At 40.7% G+C, this 15,540-nt stretch overlaps 1 pseudogene; it reads right to left on the bottom strand.

Annotated features, from left to right (window-relative positions):
• Nucleotides 1–9,198: 9,198 nt before the first annotated feature.
• On the bottom strand, nt 9,199–12,879 carry LOC114197670 (olfactory receptor 7E178-like; annotated as a pseudogene).
• Between the last annotated feature and the right edge of the window lie 2,661 nt (nt 12,880–15,540).

The raw sequence follows: 15,540 nt of genomic DNA, 5'->3' as shown, positions 1-15,540 counted from the left end.
AGACACCCAGCTAAGTGTGCATATTTTGATTCAAGCAATTCACAAGTAAAGGAGTCACACTTACGGAGCATACATCCCATTACCTTCAGCAACATTTCTCAGTTGTAAACTCTTCTTGGAACTGTTTCCTTATTGGTGTCTGGGCTATTCATCTGTTTCTGTATATGCCCACCATGAAGACATTGAGCCAAAGAATGTTAGAGAAACATATAAATATATAAACATAGAAATACTTAGTTATACTTGCTTCAGAACTCATATTTGTTGCCAGTAAAAATTGAAGTTTTCTTGCTTTCCCTGCATGATCGCATTCCCCTACACTTCAGTTGTCCAAAGGCAAACACTGTCATGAATGTGGTAGATATATTTTCCTTTCAATGTTTCCATAATATTAGTATTGATTTATGTATTCATAAATAGGTTTTTTAAAAGTTTACTTAATATTATACTAATGCACATGTTGTTTCCTGAGTTCTCACTTGCCACAGTAATGTATTTTAAGTGTCTGTGAAGTATACACATCTATTTGAAGCACTTCAAATGAGGCATAGTATTACCTGAAAGATAAATTTTATTTTATTTTTAATTTCTTTTTTTATTATTATGTTCAGTTAGTCAACATATAGTACATCATTAGTTTTTGATGTAGTGTTCAATGATTCATTTGTTGCGTATAACACCCAGTGCTCATCACAACACGTGCCCTCCTTGATACCCATCACCCGGCTACTCCATCTCCCCACCCCCCTCCCTTCTGAAACCTTCAGTTTGTTTCCCAGAGTCCAAAGTCTCTCATGGTTTACCTCCCTCTCTGATTTCTTCCCATTCAGTTTTTCCTCCCTTTCTCTGTTGTCCTCGGCACTATTTCTTATGCTCTTATTACAATACTCCCTTTTTGTTTTTTAAAGATTTTATTTATTTATTTCAAGAGACACACAGAGAGAGAGAGAGAGAGAGAGAGTGCAAGCAGGAGGAGGGACAGAGGTAAAGGGAGAAAGAGAATCTTAAGCAGGCTTCACACTGAGCTCAGAGCCTGATATGGGGCCCCATCTCAGGACCCTGAGATCATGACCTGAGCTGAAATCAGGAGTTGGACACTTAACTGACCTAGCCACCCAGGCACCCTTATTACAATATTCCTAATAAAATTCTTGTGCCCACCTCCATATTACACAAATGAGAATATCTATAATATATCAGCATAAAAGATGATAGAATTGTAAAAATAAATATATGTACAATTTTACTATTAATTATCTACATTTATTTTCGTAATAGAAAGTGAGGACAAAATCAGCTTCATGCTTTTATTGTCAAGGTATAGAATCAGAAAGATCCCTGGAGTCTGTGTGCAATGGTCTTTCCATGATAGTTCCACATGAAAATTCCTATCTTGTATAAGGAATAATGTTTTCATATCACAGATTTCCAAAATAGGTTGCAAAGTGCTTTACTATTCATAGAAAATCCTATGATCTATAATATTCATGTAGTAAAGGCCCCTGTAAACCACTTACCCCATTTCCTAATTCACAGATGAACTTACAAAATCCCAAGAGAAGGAATTGGTGGTCCTGTTTCTGTTTACTCATCTGGAACTAAAGCATGTTTGAAAAGAAAGCAATCATTCCACACTGATGGAGTGCACAGAGCCCTGAGATGGGAATCAGACTAAAGTATATGTCAACATCTCAACCTCTCTGTGCTGGTATTCCCTATCTAGAAATGGGGAGAACAGCATCCATTTCAAGATACATGTGGCACCTAAAAGAGGTTTGCACCCAATAAATATTGAGTCATGGTTTGTAAATCAGAATTTGCATTGTTATTGGGATGGTGGGTTTATTGATGAAACCCAATCCTAAGAAAGGTTTAATGACTTTTACTGTATTATATGTCAGAGAGGTAGAAGCCTATTGTGTCCCAGGAAATTCACTGAAGAATGGGTGGAAATTGGGGTGCCTGGGTGACTCCATTGGTTAAGCATCCAACTCTTGATTTCGGCTCAGGTTCTGATCTCAGTGTTGTAGAATTAAGTCTGCCCCCAACCACCTCTCCCTCTCTAAAAAGAAAAAGGAAAAGAATGGGTGGAAATCTTAAAATATGTCTCAGTTCATGCAATAAGATTTTTCTCCCTTTCTCTTTTTCTCTCTTTTAATTTTCATCTTGATGAAAATCTCTAGTAATTTTTAAACATAGATTCTATTAAATGGAAAATGATAGGTTTCTTAGAAAATCTGTGGCATAGATACACACAAGCACTGTTTTATTTTTCATCTAGATCTATGAAATGTCATTGGAAGGAAGAGAAGCACCCAGTGCATGAAAGCCACATTAGACATGTCTATGCCCTGTTTCTGAGAACCAAAGAAGGGCCTCTTCAATATTTATCAGAGATCGCTGTTTTTCTTGCAGCCTACTCTGTGCCAAGCAAAGTAAAAGCTCTGAGAAATCAGAAATGAATGTGATTCAGTTGTTTCGCTCCAAACACTCAGTACCTGCATGAGGACAAAAAAAAAAAAAAAAAAAAAAAAGTGTTCTCTCAGGATCTAGGAAAAACTGAATCTTCTGATCACAGGATATTTTAGTTGGATAGATGGTGCTTAGCCTTGATAATGACAACAACAACAACAACAATAATAATACCTAAAATTTACCTTGTCCTTACTATAAGCATCTATCACATATTTAGTCACATGTTCAGTGCTCATCTTAATTCTTTTTTTTTAAAAGATTTTATTTATTTATTTGAGAGGGAGAGACACAGCGAGAGAGGGAACACAAGCGGGGGGGTGGCAGAGGGAGAAGCAGACTCCCCGCAGAGCGGGGAGCCCAATGTGGGGCTCGATCCCAGGACTCTGGGATCATGACCTGAGCCAAAGGCAGGCACTTAATGACTGAGCCACCCAGGCGCCCGCTCATCTTAAGTCTTAGTGCAGTTGTATAAACTGGCTCAAAGACATTAAGAACTTGCCCAGTGTCATACAGATGAAAAGTAGAGCAGATAAGGTTCAAAGTTAAATGGTGGGTCTCTGAGGCCCATGCACTGAACTTGTTTGCTCTGTTTCCCTGCACTTCAGAGAATTTAAGCAGAAGTCCAGAGGTCTTTTCCAAAATTGCTAAGATAATCTTTGAACCGTTTATTTCCTAACTAAGAATGGAATCTAACATCCTGACTCCATATCTCCCTCAGAGATCAAAACGGCTTAAAATATAAGAATGGGGTAGGAAGTGGAATATGAAGCAAAATCTGAGAGCAGGGGCAAGAAAGATAGCTGCCCTGAATTGTCATGAGCTGACTTTTTATGGTCTCTACCTTCATCTCAGCCATCGTTTCCATAGTTGATGCAGCAAGTGATACCAACTGCTCTCTGGCTAGCATGAATGCCCTAAAGGGAAGAGCACAGTGAGTGGAGGTCTCTGCCTGGAGTAACAGGGAAGAGATGTATGAATAGGGTAGGCAGGAGAGAATACTGCCTAGCTACCCTGTGAATAGTCTCACTGTCTGCATTCAAACCTGAATTCATCCCCTGTCTATCCCAGGACCTGGTAAAACTTAAAAAGCTTCTGCACAGCAAAGGAAACAATCAACAAAACTAAAAGGCAAGCTACAGAATGGGAGAAGATATTTGCAAATGACATATCTGGTAAAGGGTTAGTATCGAAAACATATATAAAGAACTTATAAAACTCAACACCCAAAAAAACCAATAATCCAATTAAAATATGAGCAGAAGACATGAATAGACATTTTTTCAAAGAAGACATATGGATGGCCAGCAGACACATGAAAAGATGCTCAACATCACTCATTATCAGGGAAATGCAAATCAAAACTACAATGAGATATCGCCTCACACCTGTCAGAATGGCTAAAATCAGCAACACAAGAAACAAGAGTTGGTGAGGATGTGGAGAAAAAGGAATGCTCATGCTCTGTTGGTGGGAATGCAAACTGGTGCGGCCACTCTGGAAAACGGTATAGAGGTTCCTCAAAAAGTTAAAAATAGAACTACCCAGGGCTCCTGGGTGGCTCAGTTGCTAAGCGTCTGCCTTCGGCTCAGGTCATGATCCTGGGGGCCTGGGTTTGAGCCCCGCATCAAGTTCCCACGGGGAGCCTGCGTCTCCCTCTCCCATTCCCTCTCTCTCTCAGCAGGAAGCCTGCATCTCCCTCTCCCACTCCCCCTGCTTGTGTTCCCTTTCTCGTTGTGCTTCTCTATGTCAAATACATAAATAAAATCTTTAAAAAAAAAAATAGAACTACCCTATGATCCAGTAACTGCACTACTAGGCATTTACCCAAAGGATACAAAAATACTGATTCAAAGGGGTACATGCACCCTGATGTTTATAGCATAGCAGCATTATCAATAATAGCCAAACTATGGAAACTGCCCAAGTGTCCACTGACTCATGCATGGAATGAGATCTTGCCATTTGCAATGACATGTATGGAGCTAAAGAGTATTATGCTAAGCAAAATAAGTCAGTCAGAAAAAGACAAATACCATATGATTTCACTCAGATGTGGAATTTAAGAAACAAAACAAACTAGCAAAGGGGAAAAAAGAGAGAGAAAGGAAAACCAGGAAACAGACTCAACTATAGAAAACAAACTGATGATCACCAGAGGAGAGGTGGGTAGGAGGGTGGAGGAAACAGGTGATGGGGATGAAGGAGTGCACTTGTCCTGATGAGCACTGGGTGATGTATGGAAGTGTTGATTCACTATATTGTACAACTGAAACTAATAGTACACTGTATGTTAACTAACCGGAATTTAAATAAAAACTTTTTTTAAAAGGTGGGTTGATGAAAAAATAAATAAAATCAGGAAGTGAAAAAAAATAGTGTGCTCCTATCCTTAACTCTGAAATGATGATAATGGATGTTGCTGTCTTTCAGGGGGGTGGTAATACAGATAAAAGGTAGCAAGCTATGTAGAAAATTCATCTCAGTGTCTCGCACTTGGAGTCCCAAGGTAAAAGTTTGTAACATTGTGGTTACTGATATCTTTCCGTCATCACCATCACCATCACCTACATGATCATTTGGAAGACTTAGGGGGCAGTTAAGAAGGACCTATTTCCTGCTCTGATGGGGAAGATGCCCAAGGGAGATAGAAATAGCATGAGACAAAAATAGAAATCTAAATAAGAGTTCTAGGATCCCCACCAGAGCCAACACCACTAGGTCTTTATAGGGCTTTGAGTTGAATCTTTGCATTTTGGTTCCCTCCTGTCTGGCTATCCCAACTTTCCCAGTGGTCTTGAGGAGGAGGAAACAATGCACTCCCAGTCCCTCCTGCATTCAATCCCTCCCACTGTACTTGCTACTCACTGCCGGAGCAGGACTGAGGAATGCAGATCTGGCTGCCTCTCCCCTACCTGGAGCTGGATGAGGATAGAGGCTTTGTTTCCAGGACTGGCAAGAAGGCATGCAGGTATGGGTGTCCCGGAGCAGACAACTCTGGGAGGAGGAGACACAGGTATGGAGCCCATTGAACTGGGACTGGCAACTAAAAGGCTGGGAAGCACAGGCTAATTGTTTTCAGTTGTTTGACCTTGAGGGCTCAAAGCGCATGGTACATAATTAGCCAAATTGGTCCATGCTCTCCCAATCTCTAAGGACTTGCTATTATTAGTTGAAGAAGAAAAGGAGAAAAGTGAGTGTACTGGGTGGGGGGTGGTATCTAGACCCCTCTTCTTCTCAAGAAGAAGCCAACTTATACTCCTCATTTCTGACTTCCAAGTTATTTATCTCATCGTAAAATTCAGACATATTTCTTTTCAACTACAGAAAACAACGTATGACTTTTACATCTGTAGAGCCATTGACTTAATCATGTAATTTAGGGAGAATTAGGTCTTCTATACCAAGAATCTTATAGAATTTCTATTTTCTCAGTTAAAGTTTATGTCTCTAAGGGGAACTTTCTATTTTTTCTTTCTATAGTGTTGGTTTGGGGTTTGGAATTTAATACATTGGAGATGTATGTTTTTTGCTGTTTTGAAAAACAGCCCAGGTTTTAATTTTTCTGTCCAGTGATGTATGTTACTATCTTAGACAACTGTTTATTTTTACATATTTATCTGGTGACTTGATCGTTTGCTTAAATACTTCAGAGGTGGGGCGCCTGGGTGGCTCAGTCATTAAGCAAATGACTCTGGCTCAGGTCATGATCCCGGGGTCCTGGGATCGAGCCCCGAGTCGGGCTCCCGGCTCCACAGGAAGCCTGCTTCTCCATCTCCCACTCCCCCTGCTTGTGTTCCCTCTCTAGTTGTCTCTCTCTGTGTGTCAAATAAATAAATAAAATCTTTAAAAAAATACTTCTGAGATCTCTACATTCAAAATGTGGGCGAGGGATGTAGTCTAATCTCAAGGCCTGACTGGAAGACAAACTCAGAGCTTGATTTCTCATTAACTGATATGAAGAAAACATCATATTTACCCAATTAAATTGGGTATGTAAGAAATTGTGCTGATTTTGTGTGTTTGCATAAATGGCAGAGGGAAACTTTAGAGAGCCCAAATGACCAAATGACAGGAGTATAGTGAAGGACTGGAGAAGGAGTTGTGAGTGTTGATATGTTTTAGAATGCTTAAATAGGAAGAAAATCTAGTATTAAACTGAAGTCACTTTGCAGTAGGAAGAGCCAATCCAATACTAGGTTCATTGTCAGTGAAGTTGGCAGGCCATTTGGCTTAGTGTAAAGGCAGAGCAAATCAAACCAGTTATTAGACAGCTTTTCTTTTCTTTTTAAAGATTTTATTTATTTATTTGACAGAGAGCACAAGCAGGGGGTGTGAGCAGCAAGCAGAGGGAGAAGCAGGCTCCCTGAGGAGCAGGGAGCCCAGTGCAGGGCTTGATCCCAGCATCCTGAGATATGACCTGAGCCAAAGGCAGACGCTTAACCGACCGAGCCACTCAGGCACCCCTCGACAGCTTTTCAAAAAGCCCGGATTGCTACCTCAGAAACTATGTGTAGCATCTGTAAAGGAAAGAATGATATGTACATGGGATCCTGGGTGTGTAGCAGAAGACAGGACCCAAACTGATCATGATAGAAGAGAAGGAAGCATGCTGACAAAGTGGGTTACTAATGAGGTGGTTACTAGTGAAAGGAAAGATCTCCCCATTGCTGAGGACATTGTCCTTTGCTATCCTTGAGTAATGAAAATGAAGATAGAGTTAAATTTATCCATAATGACTCAGGTGACTTAATAAGCTATTGGGACAATTAGAACCACACAGCCACTGGAAATATCACCACTACTTGAAACCTCAACTGTACACCCTTGAACAAGATTTTTCATTACAATCACCTTTTTATCCTGAGCTCACTTTGCAATCTCCCCATTGCATCTCACAATGTAGCTTTAATCCCTATATTATGATTGATCAGTCAGAGTTCAATCAATAAAGAGAAACCACACTAGTTATTTTAATGAAGGTAATTTTAGTATAGGTATGATTAAATACTTTTATGAAAGGCACAAAAGGAAAAATATGGTAACAGAGCCATAGCTGTAGAATATAGTGACAACACCATGCGCTAAGAGGTATGGGGAAAAGATTGGGCATTAGTGCATGTGATCTTTATTACCATTATTAGAAGAACTTAAAGAGAAGCCAGAAGGAAAATCAGAGCAGTGATTTAAAGATTCCCAGCCCCTACCACAGCATCACAATTTAAAGTATAGAAGGGTAAGTTTAGAGCAGAAAACAATAGCTTAATATCCAGCACAGTGAACCAGCTGTAGAGTGTGGCAGGAGAAGATATGTAAAAAATATTACCAAGAATATGAGGGGAAAAAATCACATTGGCCATTGCTATGGAAAACTCTTTCATATCTCCTCCTTTCTTTTTTTTTTTTAAGATTTTATTTATTTATTTGACAGAGAGAGACACAGCGAGAGCAGGAACACAAGCAGGGGGAGTGGGAGAGGGAGAAGCAGGTCTCCTGCTGAGCAGGGAGCCTGATGTGGGACTCGATCCCAGGACCCTGGGATCATGACCTGAGCCGAAGGCAGACGCTTAATGACTGAGCCACCCAGGCGCCCAATCTCCTCCTTTCTGATCTCTGATCACTTTGAGATGTTCAGGGTTTGACCGTGAACAATAAAGGACCCATACATGAAAGTTATCTTTGAATGAAAGGTCTGACAAAATTCAATAGTCCTCCACCTTAGCTGAACATTAGACCGATCTGGGGTGCTGTTAAAAAACTGTTCATGTTCTTTTTATTCTCCAGTCCAACTGAATCTTAATCGGTGGTGGTGGGACTCAGGCATGAGGATTTTTAAAGCATATCAGATGCTTCAAACATGAAGCCAAGATTGAGGACCAGTGACATACATTATTTTAAACAATCTGCATCAATAGATTTGATCAAAGCCAAAGTATTATGGGAAATAGATGTGACAGTGAAAATGGGTGAGAATATATTTTATTTTTTATTTAAATTCAATTAATTAATATATAATGTATTATTGGTTTCAGAGATAGAGGTCAGTGAGTCATCATTCTTGTATAATACCCAGTGCTCATTACATCACATGCCCTCCTTAATGTCCATCACCCAGTTACTCCATCCTCCTAACCCCTCACCTCCAGCAACCCTCAGTCTGTTTCCTATGATTAAGTCTCTTATGGTTTGTCTCCCTCTCTGGTTTCATCTTGTTTTATCTTCTCCTATGATCCTCTGTTTTGTTTCTTAAATTCCTCATATCAGTGAGATCATATGGTAATTGTCTTTCTCTGATTGACTTATTTCACTTAGCATAATACCCTCTAGGGCATACCCTCTAGTTCCACCCACATTGTTGCAAATGGCAAGATTTCATTTTTTTTTTTTTGATGACTGAGTAGTATTCCAGAGAATATAATTTAAAAGAGAGTTTGAATTCCTACAGGATGCCTGGGTCATAGGTGACAAATACAGAAGATTCCATAGGTGCAATAAGATTCAATTGTGCAGTGATTTTGACATACATGGGGCCCCAGAAAACTCCCTTAATTCCATCAAAGATGTGCCAAGATAAACAATATTTAGATATTTCAAATCAAGAGGAATGGAAACCATGAGCTACAAAAATTATATGACCAGAGGGACATGCTTGCTAATACCATATAGTTTGGTTTTGTAATCATTTCTAATCAAAAGACAAAAAAAAAAAAAAAAAAAAATCCAAGACTAGGCTCTTCTGTTGAGGAGCCCCTGCAAAGCCCTCTTGATGTCCCTGTTCCTCAGGCTGTAGATGAAGGGATTCACCATGGGAACAACCACAGCGTACATCACTGAGTCCACTGCACCCTTCCTGGGAGAACGTGAGACAGCGGAACTGAGGTACACCCCAAGACCTGTTCCATAAAATAAACAAACAACTGACAGGTGGGAGCCACAGGTGGAGAAGGCTTTGTACTTCCCACCTGTGGATGGGACTCTCAAAATGGAGGAAACAATTCGTGTATAAGAGAAAAGGATTCCCTGAGACTGGAATACCACCAAAGATGGTGCCAAGAAAATACATGAATATTTTATTGGTGGAAGTGTCATTACAGGAAAGTTTGAGCAGCTGAGGAGGGTCACAGAAGAAATGAGGAATTTCCACGTAAAAGGTAAGTTGTGACATCATGAGGCAGTGCTGCTGAGAGTCCAGAAGGCTGATCAAAAAAGACACCAGAATGAGCAGGCTACAGAGGCGGGGGGGTTCATGATGACTGGGTAGTGCAGAGGATAACAAATAGCTACAACTGATCATAGGCCATCACGGTTAAGAGTACACCATCCAAACAGCCAAAAAGATTAAAAAAAGACAACTGAGTCAGGCAGCCCGCATGGGAGATGACTCTGTTATGAGTTTTAACGTCCAAAATCACCTTTGGGACCGTGGTAGAAGTGAAACCGATGTCAGCCAGGGACAGGATGGAAAGGAACAAGTACATGGGGGTGTGAAGGCGGGAGTCAGAGCTGGCAGCCAGGATGATCAGTAGATCCCCAGCATGGTGACTAGATACATGGACAGGAACAGGCTGAAGATTACAGGCTGCAGTTCTGGATCATCTGAGAACCCCAGGAGGAGGAATTCCAAGACACCTGTTAGATTTTGGGGTTCCACATAGCAGAGACAGCTTTGGCAAAATAAATGAGAATTTATTTAAAAAAATAAATTATTTATTTATTTATTCAAGAGAGACAGAAAGAAAGCACGAGAGGGGAAAGGGTCAGAAGGAGAAGCAGACTTCCCGCTGAGAAGGGAGCCCAAGGCAGGACTCGATCCCCGGAACTCCAGGATCATGACCTGAGCTGAAGGCGGTCGCGTAACCAACTAAGCCATGCAGGCACCCAAAATGAGAGTTTAAATAAAGGAAACAGTATATAGGTATCCATCAGTGTGTCTGTATTTTGGATTCAAGCAATTCATAAAGTGTTCACACTTGAGGAAAATCTAGCAAAATTTCTCAGTTGTGGCAACACATTCTTCCTAGAACTCTTTTCTCATTTTCTTTTGCTCCATTCACTTTCTTTGTGCATCCTGTCTCTAACAGCCTGGTTTCTATGTGCATCCACTTTGGAAAGACTAGGCTAAAGAAATTAAAAGGGCAAGGATACTTAGAGATTTAAAAATCCATAAACACACTAACATATCAGTCCCCTCCTTTAAAGGAAACAAAAGGAATAGGAAATATATTTCTCCCTTAAAAAAATTGTTCTAATTAAAGGACACTATTAAGTAGTCAAAAGTAGGTTGTTGCATGTTATCAAAAATTCCTTTTCCTGGAGCGTCTGGGTGGCTCAGTCATTAATCGTCTGCCTTCAGCTCGGGTCACGATCCCGGGGTCCTGGGATCGAGCCCCACATTGGGCTCTCTGTTCAGCGGGAAGCCTGCTTCTTCCTCTCCCACTCCCCCTGCTTCTGTTCCCTCTCTCCTGTCTCTCTAATAAATAAATAAATAAATAAATAAATAAATAAATAATCTTTAAAAAAAAAGATGTATGTAATAAAGTGTCTGACCCATTTTTTTGTGTGTGATATTTGATTGCTAACAGAGTTTAAGGCATATTGCTCTTGACCCCATCTGCCCAACACCTGGGCTAGGTGATAAGAAAGCCTGAGTCCTCCAGTTATAAAACAAGTATGTTCTGGGGATGTGATATACAGCATGGTAACTATAGTTAATAATACTGTGTTTCATATTTGAAAGCTGCTAAGAGTAGATCTTAAAAGTTCTCGTGACAAGAAAAAAAATCTTGGAACTATGTATGGTGGTGGATGTTAACTAGATTTGTGGTGATCATTTTGCAATATATAAATTTTGAGTCATTATATTGCACACCTGAAATTAATATAATTATATGTCAATTATATCTCAATTAAAAAAAAAGAAAGCAAGTAAACAAGCCTGGGTTCTTCCTCCTTTGGTGACAGTGAGACATTCAAACCTCACAAGCATTTCAGACCAGTGTAGAAGGCCTGCAATGCTCTCTCTAGACAGGGAGGTCTTCATATTAGGAATAAAACTTTTTATACCCTCTTGTATGTGTGGCATTATCAGCCTCGAAACCCAAGCCAAATTTTGAATAGGAGTCCATCCTATTTCTGCAGAGTGTCCTATCTGAGTGAGTGGGGCATGAGACAATGACCACCACCATATAAGGTCTTTCTTCTCTTGCTTTGGCTTCCTCACTGGCTCTGCTGCCTTATGGCAAGCATGAAGCATGCACTCTGGACTGGATTGCACTGTGATGCATTTCTTAAGCCCTTCTAATCCTTTCTTATAGATCTAAATAACCTAATTTGGAAGTTTCAATAATTACTTGGCTGTTAGAGACAGGACAATGGGATTAGGTCTTTTCTTAATGTGGCCCTGGGTCTTGTGTCTTGGCCCAGACCTATCCATATGTCTTCGAATGAAGCTGTGACTGACACTAGGGCCGGGGAAAGGCTCTTACCCTGATTGGTTGTGTGTTTCAACCAGGCATTGTCCTTTAAGGGTGTTCAGGGGAAAGAGTATACCCTGTGCAAGATCTAGGTCCATTGGGTGGTTGCTCATGAAAGAATGTCATTGGAGGGGAGAGAGAGGGAGAAGGGGAGTAAGAAGGAGAGGAAGGGAAGGAAAAGAAAAGCAGTCGTTGTGTGTCATGCTCAGGTCTGCACTCCTAAAAACAGGCTGGGACCTTTCAATACCTCTGCTGCTCCTACTGCCCCCACCTTTGTTGCAACAAAGATCCAGATCCTCAAGGTTATAGGGAGAAACATCCACAGCACCCCTGTATTACAGTAAAGGGGTTAATTCAAACCTGATTTAAGCACAGGGTATATAAACCCTATGAAACACTCATCATTGTGGAGGCGGTCCCTCAGCCTGAAGATCTGGCTTGAGGCTCTCTGGAGTAAGAAATTTACAAATATGAGCAGGATAGAGAGGACCTCCCTTGAAATATATCCAGTGATAAAAAACAAAGAAATAAAAAAAGGGAAAAAGAAATTAAGAGAAAGAAAGACACTTGCATATGGGGTTAAGAAACAAAAAATTGAAATAGAGGTATACAATTTGACCCAATTGGAAGTCTGAAATATATTAGAAGAATTTACGGAACAAGAAATAGAAAGGTGCTTTTACATCTCTTCAACATCGGTTCTGAATTAACTTTAATATCTGCTGAAATGCACCAATTGGCAAACCTCCATGTTCTCAATCACTACTGGGGCTCGAATTACAGTAATAGCTGGGGATCCCACTAAATTTAAACAAGGTGCCCTCTAGAATCTTAGGGAGGTTCTTGAACAGAAGAACAGAGAACAAACATGTTCTTACCTTCACCACTGAAACTATTACCTTGCCCTCAAAGATCCCACAGTGGGCATGGACATGCCGACCTAATGAGTAATAAATTAAAATTGAATTGTCTTTGGCACTGTATAGGAAAAACCCACCCAGTTTTTCACCTCCTGAATTTCTCCTTTACTTTTACACAGAATACTTCACTTCTAAAACTTCTGCTCAGCAAATGTGTGGGGTTCCCCTCCCCACCACACTAAGCAATTGTCTACAACAGCTGAGCGTCCTACAGTTTAACTCAATTCTGACACTATCTGCCTGGAGCATCAAATCCCACAGGATAGCTCACAAGACTGCTCCCACCCCACTTCAGATGCCAATCGCAAGTAGTAGGTTCCTCATTTTCTAGCCAACATCTATGCAATTTGGCTACAAAACTGAGGGTTCCCATGGCCCCTTCTTCAGGGTTTGATGAATTTGATTTGTCACCCTGGAAGAGTGCTTGGAGGGAAACCACTGAATCTCATTCATCAGTCATACAAGACATTCCTGGAAGAAATGAAAGCTCAGGCAAGAAAGCCCCCAGTGTATGGAAGTCATATTGACTATATTGGGTTCCTGTGAACTAACAAAGGGTAATCAATGTGTTATATATATAGATATAGATATGCATATATATATATATATGCAAAGTTTCAGCTCAGAATATATAATATATAATATATAATTAATATATATAAACAGATGTATATTAGCTGCTTACACTGTGCCAACTACAGTGTAGGTACTGAGGAATCAGAAATGAATGAGGCTCGGGCGCCTGGGTGGCTCAGTTGGTTAAGCGACTGCCTTCGGCTCAGGTCATGATCCTGGAGTCCCGGGATCGAGTCCCACATTGGGCTCCCTGCTCAGCAGGGAGTCTGCTTCTCCCTCTGACCCTCCCCCTCTAATGCTCTTTCTCTGTCTCATTCTTTCTCTCTCAAATAAATAAAGTCTTTAAAAAAAAAAAAAGGAAATGAATGAGGCTCAGTTGTTTCCCTGCTGGTATTCTGCCTAAAGTGACCTAGAAAGAGAAAGGGAAGGTAGGTTGCGTCATTGGTTGCTTTTGGGGGGGGGTTTGTTTTAATATTTTATTTAAATAAATAAAATGTTTTTTATTTAAAATAAAAAATTTTAGGCGTGCCTGGGTGGCTCAATCAGTTAAGCATCTGCCTTCAGCTCAGGTCATGATCCCAGGGGCTTCCTGCTTGTGGGGAGTCTGCTTCTCCCTCTCCCCACCCGATTCATTCTCTCTCTCTCTCTCTCTCTCACTCAGTCTATCTCACAAATAAATAAAAATCTTTAAAAAAAATAAAATAAAAAATTTTACTATACCAAATTTTACTACACTACCCCCAAAATATTATAATTCACTAATACACAAAATTGAGATATTTTATATTCTTTTCCGTACAACTTCAAAATATCTGGTATTTTATACTGACAGAACATCTCAATTTGGACCTCCCACATTTCAAAGGCCCATTAGCCCCATGAAAATAAATTGTATGGAAAGCTATTGCCCACATGCTATGCCTTGTGAAAAGGGTCTTGCTACTCAAATCCAAACCTGACTTCATCCCTTTTTACCCCAGGACTTGGTAAAAATTAAATAAGAATGCTGTGCTCTTTTCCTCAACTGTGCACCTCTATCTTGGGGGTGATTATGCAAATGAAAATTAAAAAGCTACATAGCACAAAGCTCAGAGCCTGGCATAAGGAAACCCTCAATAAAGTCTTATATTATGGTTTACTCTCCTCATCACCATCATGATCACCATCATCATATTCATGATCATTTTGGAACATTTAGGGAACATTTTGAAGAGATCCATCTCCTGCTCTCATGTGAGTGATGAACATGGAAGCTAGAAATGGTGTTGGAGGAGGGCAGAATTCTGAATGAGAGTTCTGAAATCCCCAACAGGAAAAAACATAAACTTCATGGGTCTCTGAGCTGAAACTTTGCGTATTGCTGCCCTCCCATCTGGCGGGCCCCAGCTTTAGCTGATGAGGAAGCAGTTCCCGGCAATCCCTCTTCCATTCACCATCTCCCTGGGCACTCACTTGTCTGTGCTCTACCTCTGCTGGGTCATGACTAGGAGTTCGGATCCACCCCCCTTTCCTGCCTGGTGAATGATGATGGATGAGGCTTTGTCTTCAGGATTGGCAGGAAGACAGACTCAGGCATAAATCCTGTTACGCAGATGATAAGTCCGCGAGGAGAAGATAGTATGCAGCCTAATGGTCCTGGTAGCCAGGAAGGCTGGAGGCACTGGCTAATTATTTATTCCTGTGTGTCCTTGAGAGCTCAAAGCACAGAGCTCATAATTAGCAAAATTGGTCCATGTTATCCCAATCTCCGAGGACTTCCTTTTTTTTTAAGATTTTTATTTATTTATTTGAGAGAGAGAATGAGATAGAGAGAGCATGAGAGGGTCAGAGGGAGAAGCAGATTCCCTGCCGAGCAGGGAGCCCAATGTGGGACTCTATCCCGGGACTCCAGGATCATGACCTGAGCTGAAGGCAGTCGCCTAACCAACTGAGCCACCCAGGCGCCCCTCCAAGGACTTCCTAATAACAGAGGAAGAAAAGAAAAGTGAATGTGTTTAGAAGGGTCTGGGCCCTTTCTCTTCTCAGGAGAAAGCTCATCTGTACATTTTGCTTCTGATTTCCAATTTCGAGGATCTTAACACAAAGTACCGAGTCCTTTT

Source organism: Eumetopias jubatus, unplaced genomic scaffold, assembly GCF_037043125.1.
Source record: "Eumetopias jubatus isolate StellerSeaLion01/CBP00866 unplaced genomic scaffold, mEumJub1_p1.0 scaffold_1, whole genome shotgun sequence".
Taxonomy (NCBI): Eukaryota; Metazoa; Chordata; class Mammalia; order Carnivora; family Otariidae; genus Eumetopias; species Eumetopias jubatus.
Note: the sequence above shows the minus strand (reverse complement) of the source record. Positions and strands in the feature narration are given on the sequence as shown.